A 6,794-nucleotide genomic window follows, 5' to 3' on the forward strand; every position below is an offset into this window, starting at 1 on the left:
ATGATCAAGGGTTGCATCTTTAGTTACAAAAATTTTAAGCTGTGGGTTTTGTTTTATTCAGATAATAAGTAGTGTTTTCCACTATGGCAATAAGAGGTGGTTAGTGTGGTTTTTATATATTATGATTCAAAAGTGTTAGTTGGTTTAATTGGTTGGAGTTCTCAGTTTCAGTATAATAATGTTATGTAGTTACCAACTCAGCCATTTAGCAAACTGTAGTCTTTTCGGTGTTTTATAAGTTTATAAGGTAACTATAGCACTTTTGTCTATGAACGTAAAATCTGTATCAGTTACCTTCTGATATGACCCCATGCTGTGGGTTATGGTGCTGGCATTTGTAGCTAGCTATAGATCAGTCTTGATAACCCAGCAGATCTAGAAATAAGTTGACTGTCACAACAGCAAATTCAGAAAGCCCATAAATGCAAATATAGTAATAATTAAATTAAATTAATAATGGGTGTTGTGCTTTGCTAAGGATTTCCAGTGGACTAGCTAATAGCCACTAGTACCCTTCACTGCATTCTGATTTTCAGTACACTTCATTGGTGTTAAGGCTAACAAAGTGGCACTAGGCTAAGGAGCATGCATACTAATAATTGTGATATTCAACACCACTACTACTTAGCTATACATGTTCTGCCTCTGTTTACATGGGTCTTCCACACATTATCCTACAAAGGCTTCCCCTATTGTCTGGCTTTGTTTGAACATGGGAGTATTTAAAAACAACACCAGTCCTTCTTCATGCAGACTGCAAAATCACCACAGTCAAACTTGTGTAGTTTGTAGTCATAGTCACCCAATGTTGATGAATCCCAGATGGTCTTTATATAGAAGATGATAGTCTATTGTTCCATAAAAAGAGTCTGCATGCCTTGAATCTGTTAATGTTGAGGCTGGGGTAAGCATTTTCCACAATTCTTCCAACTTCATGATGTGTGAAATAATCCACTCCAACCTTCCAATGGGATCCAATAACATTATTTTTATCAGTAAGAAAAACAGTTGAGGCTGTTGAAGAGGAGCTGATGCATTATAGTAGATAGCTAGCTATATCTAAATGCTTGGTAGCTACAAATGAAAAGATTATAATCATGCATGATAACTACTCATGCACATTGATATGAATCGTGAATTTAATGAAATACAAAAGTGTTTTGATAAACTGAAATTCCATTATTTCCACTGAAAAACTGCTAAAACACTCTCAGATTTACTTTTAGAGGGCCTAATTTTCAAAAATTTCCTGGGGGGGGGCATGCCCCCAGAACCCCCTAGGCTGCTTTGCAGTCATTATTCCAAATAGCTCATTTTGACCATGCCACCATGGATACTACATGAATGTTACCACTAGGGCCTTGTGAGAAGGTTTGGTATCTTCTAATGTCTGGCTAGTTACCTTCAGGTTAGCCCCCCCCTTTACAAAATATCCTAGATCTGCCCCTGATCCCTACTGTGCATTCTGTGTACTAGTTTTTTTTTTTTGTAAATAATTATTATGATTGGTGAACCCATGCATACCACATCTGAAATGGCACTGCGCACCCGAGCTATATCAATTATTGTCTGAAAAGGTGAAGTATCATAGATAATTAATGTTCTCTCATTAATTATCTATGGAAGTATCCATTACGCCTCATTGTCAGCTGTGTTCAGCTCGTTACACAGCATTTCGGATCAAGAACTGTTTGAAAAGCACCTCTGCAATCCATGCATACCAAAAGAAAGAAATGGTACCATGCACCCCAATTATTATTGTCTGAAAAGTGAAGTATCTATTACGCTTCGTTATCAGCTATGTTCAACTCATTACACAATGGTACAAATCAAGGACTGATCGAAAAGTGCCTCAGCAATCAAAATAGCCACTATGAAATATACGGACGATTTCCATTACAAAGGGAAGCCATCATGTGCTGCCACCAAATTGACACTTTTGGCTATCATAAAAGATGAATGGGACACAAAGGAGGACTCTGGTAAGTCCATGAAGAATGCATTATACATACTGCGGTATGCCAACAGGTTCCATTCAGGCTAAAGCGATGTCAAACAGTGAAAAAATCAAGCCCATAGCCTTAGCTGTTATCGAGGTATGCTTGTTTGAAGACATAAGTCAGTCAGTTACTTAGTCAGTAAAATAGCCCGTTAAATAATTTTAAAAACTTTTTTTGTAGCAACTTCAAGCATTTTGGGTTGATCTGAAGGCTTGCTTGGGCTTAGTTTTAACTATTGTAACCAATACTGCCTCATCGTCATCAGGGAAAATTGAGGGTGGTTTTTGGGTGACATTATTTTGTGGGCCACGCCTACTCCTTTGTGGTCCCTACTATACAGTACTATTGTACTGTATGATACTGGTGGACGTTAAATCTCCATCCAATTCAGTCATGTGGGATAGACTGAAATATTAAATAGCTACCCATTAGTATATCTGCAGATGTAGGCAACTTTCCTTGTTCATTAAATTTTGCCTATGAGGCCCAATCAGGTTTAAACTTTCTAATTGTTGTATATACCACACACCAATACACTACTCATTACCCATCACTTAAATAATTTCAAATGGCAGTAGTTTTGCAGTGGGGGGTTGCAATGGTTTCAGCTGAAACCCCCTCTGAAAATAAGACATGCATCCTAAATTAGTTGCAGGTACCTAGTTAATTTGTATACAAGCAGCTAAGTGCATTCACATAGCTAATGATCTATGGCACATACCTATTACCAACCCATAATACTCTAATGATCTAGACCCCTCTCCCCCCCCAAATCCACCCCTGACACACAACAATGTGTTACAATCATATGAGACTAACTAATGCTCAGTTCTCTATATACAATATAATATTATACCATTACACAATCTATAAATTTCACAAAACTCATAATAAGCAGCCTGTAGATCACTCCACTTGCCATGTGTAACATAATATAGTATACTTCATGACATCAACAACACAGCTATCTCATTGCTGACCAAATCCAACTTTGTGTTAGCTCTTTTATGAGGTTTTACATCAATGCTTTCACCACTGTACTTTGCTGTATATTTTTATGCAAAAATTGTTAGCTAAATATTTGTGACTCTGTCTGCACAAATGGGTCTTATAGCCTTTTCAATTGCATGTACCTGTGGACTTGTGAAGATGGTATCACCCTGCAATTTGGTCCCCTTATACCCTTAACATAGCACTATGGCTTGATGTAATATGAAGGTGATAGGTTGAAAACATCAGGAGTTATGACTAGTCAAACTTGACAATTTGGAAAGGCTATAAGACCCCGGTTTTCGCAGACCAGGTCACATTTTCATATGATTTACACTAAATGAAAATTATTTTATATGCATGACTGCTCTATTAACAATTAATGTTTTGATCTTTGGTGGTAAAAATTTTTGTGCAAGAAATATTTGTATACTTTTTCCATACAAAAATGTTTTACAATGAATAAATAAGCAAAGTATATGGTACAGTGAAACCTCTATAATCTGACGCTCATTGGGATAAGAAAATGATGTCGGATTAGCAAGGATGTCGGATTATTGAGGTAGTATTACATAGAAAAATGTTTTCGGTATACAAAACAATGTCAGATTATAGAGGTATTCTGGATTACAGAGGTGTCAGATTAGAGAGGTATTCTGGATTACAGAGGTGTCAGATTAGAGAGGTTTCAGTGTAGTGCAATTCATATACAAGTTTTATCCTAAAGATGACATCATGATATCATGCCAAACTAATTTGATATTTTACTTGTTATATATAGATAAAGTATGCTATATATATAGCCCCTACAGGTTGCAATGCCGATAGGGTTGATATAGATGGTATCAGTGTAGCTGTAGGGACTGTAATTATCAACTTTTGATCAAATTCAAGTGTCAGGTTTAGATGCAGACTGAGGAAGCATCCAAGATACAGAAGACTTCAACCTTGTGAGTGTATATAGGGCAATCTAAAAACTACCCTGTGCTGTTTAGCTATATAATCTACCAGTTATGTACAGTGTATAAATGTAAATCACATCCAGTTGGTATTATATAGAATTATGTGTGTGTATTTAGGTACAAGTCCTATGACATACACTGGGTTGAGTGAAGGAAAGTATCGTTTTGTTGTACGAGTTGCTTGTCCTGGTCAAAGATTGCTAAGTGGACCAAGGGATGTGGCTCGCTTTACAATACGTGCATAAAACCAGAGTGGAGGTGATGGATTGAATTGATAATGGATTTTTGAACTAGCACACACAAAGTTTGGTCATTTTGTTTTACATTACTTAGTTGATAGATACACACACAAGGTGTAGCTTATTAATTTTCTTATGGAAGCACAGAGCAATACAGCTCTATCATCTAGGCACCGGCCTATTATGCCCGAAATTTTACCTATTATGCTTTTGAGCATTGCTCAAAAATTAAGCCTATTATGCTCAAAATTATGCTTTCAAAATCAAAATTATGCTCTAGAAGTGACTGTTTTATTAGAGTATATCAGCCTTTCCTGACTGCTCTATTAGAGTAAGTGACTGTTCTATTAGAGTATCTCGATCTTATTTCTGCAAAGTGTGAATAACCAACAAAGAAACGGTTTAATAAGTTGTATTACGTGTTTTTGATTATAAAATGCACTAATAATACTATTGGCAGTGAATATTTGCTTTCTTTCAGGCGCGCGTATTGTGCATTTAATTAATTTTTCAAACATCGTCCCTATTATGCTGGCATTATGCTTGATGCTTTTGGCCACCTATTATGCTTTAAATTATGCCGGCATAATCGGCCGGTGCCTACTATCATCTCACATGAATAGATCCTCAAGTATGCATTCAATACGTATGTACATTTCATGCTTTAACAAAACGTGCTTTAACAACATGCAAGAATCAATCAATTGTAACTTTTGTCTGTTACTGCTGCATACCCAGGAATTTCGAGGAACAAAACTTTCATGAATGGCCTAAAATACAATAATATTTGTTTTTAAATTCACAGAAGTCTAGAAAATGTGTTACGTTGTTTTACAAAGGTAATAACAGCCTCAAACATTACACTATTTTGTTTTCATGAAGCTATTTTTACTCATGAAAGTTTGTCCCTTAAAAATTTCCAGCTATTATGGTAACTTGTTAGTTGATCATAACTTGCTGAGAATATCACAACACCACAATCTCACTTAGTAATCAATAAAACCACCACTTGACAATTTGATGTGGTAACCAAAGGGGGTGAGAGTGCTTGACGTGGTGAAGCACTCTCACTCTGAATTTTTACCAAATACTAACTAGGAAGCAAGCAGAAGCTACATGTACATTACGGAAAGAGTTAATGTTTCCTAAGAATCAATGAATGGGGGTTAAAAGTTTAGGAGTAAGGCTTAAATTGAAGCTGCTGAATTACTCTAATAGAGCAGTCTATTATTTTTATTATTTATTATTAGCACTTTACAGTGACCAGCACTGAAGGTCTGACAGCAACATGTGCTGCAGCCTTAGGATTACCTAACCTAATTTCAGGGACTTAGACCTAATGACTTGACTTACTGACTGACTGAAAAGGTGTAACAGAAAAGGGGCCAAAGTAAGGAAAAAAATCCCTCCAGCCCCAGATCTATTCCATAAACCATCCAAACTTATTTCATTAAACCTCTTTGAAACTACAACTACAAGGAAAAATGGCAAGTGTGCATGTGTGAAATGAAATCTTGACCAATGTGTATATACACTGCTATCTGACCATTGTGTCAAACAGCCTACCATACTAATTGCTTAAAGGTGAAGTGTTATACTTTCACATAAATGCTTTGGAAAGACCATTCAAAAACAGGACTGCATATATTATATATTGGGTTTCAGATTTAGAAACCAACTTGATGCTTGGGTTGAAATGCTTCTCTTTGCAACCTAAACATTAATTTTATGCATCTTTAAAGTTAACAACAGCATTGGGGAGCTGCACGTGCACCCTTAGACCCACTACCAGACATTCTATACTTGGCCAAACTACACACATGTTCCATCTTTAAATTTGATGCAACCAAAATGTGATCATATTTTGTATTTATATCCTTTCTACTTGTAGTTGAAGAGATGTAGGTTACAGACTGAGTACTTTACCAACATTAACAACTAAAAGTACACCAACCCAAATTTCTAAGGAGACGATGCACTAATGGGAATATGAATGAGTTAGATAAGAAATCCCTACCATAAGTGATTAATCTTTGGAACATAGATTAGTAATCAAAATCTGGAATGATCTACCCCAAAATGTGATTGACTCCAATGATATTGATCAGTTCAAACAAAAACTAGCAATTATTTAATTTGTATACTTGTATGTTGTGACCTGTGCACTATACTCTAATAGAGGTCTGCACAGTATTACCAATAATAATAATAATAATAATAATAATACTAGCAATCCGTGGCTGCACTTTTAGTGTTTTTGCAATAAAATATAAAATTAATATCTTTTGCTTGCAGCCCTGATCCCTTGAAATTAAACAGTAAACTTTACTATACTGCAGTATTTATGCTCCACCTTTAGTATTACCAGGAGCTTATAAGTGCCTTTGCTGCTTATAAGCTTCTGGTATTACTACTGTTACAGATAGATGATGATCACTTATTTTCACAATGCACATGCATGTTTAATCAAGTTCATTAATTACGTATTGTTTAACATCTCTGAAGGCTATAAAAATGAGGTATGTTTCTGGATCATGCATGTTCCACAATCCACATGCATATAAGTTTTGTAGACTCACCGCTATAAATTTTGTTGCACCTGT

The sequence above is a fragment of the Dysidea avara genome, chromosome 11, assembly GCF_963678975.1.
Source record: "Dysidea avara chromosome 11, odDysAvar1.4, whole genome shotgun sequence".
Taxonomy (NCBI): domain Eukaryota; kingdom Metazoa; phylum Porifera; class Demospongiae; order Dictyoceratida; family Dysideidae; genus Dysidea; species Dysidea avara.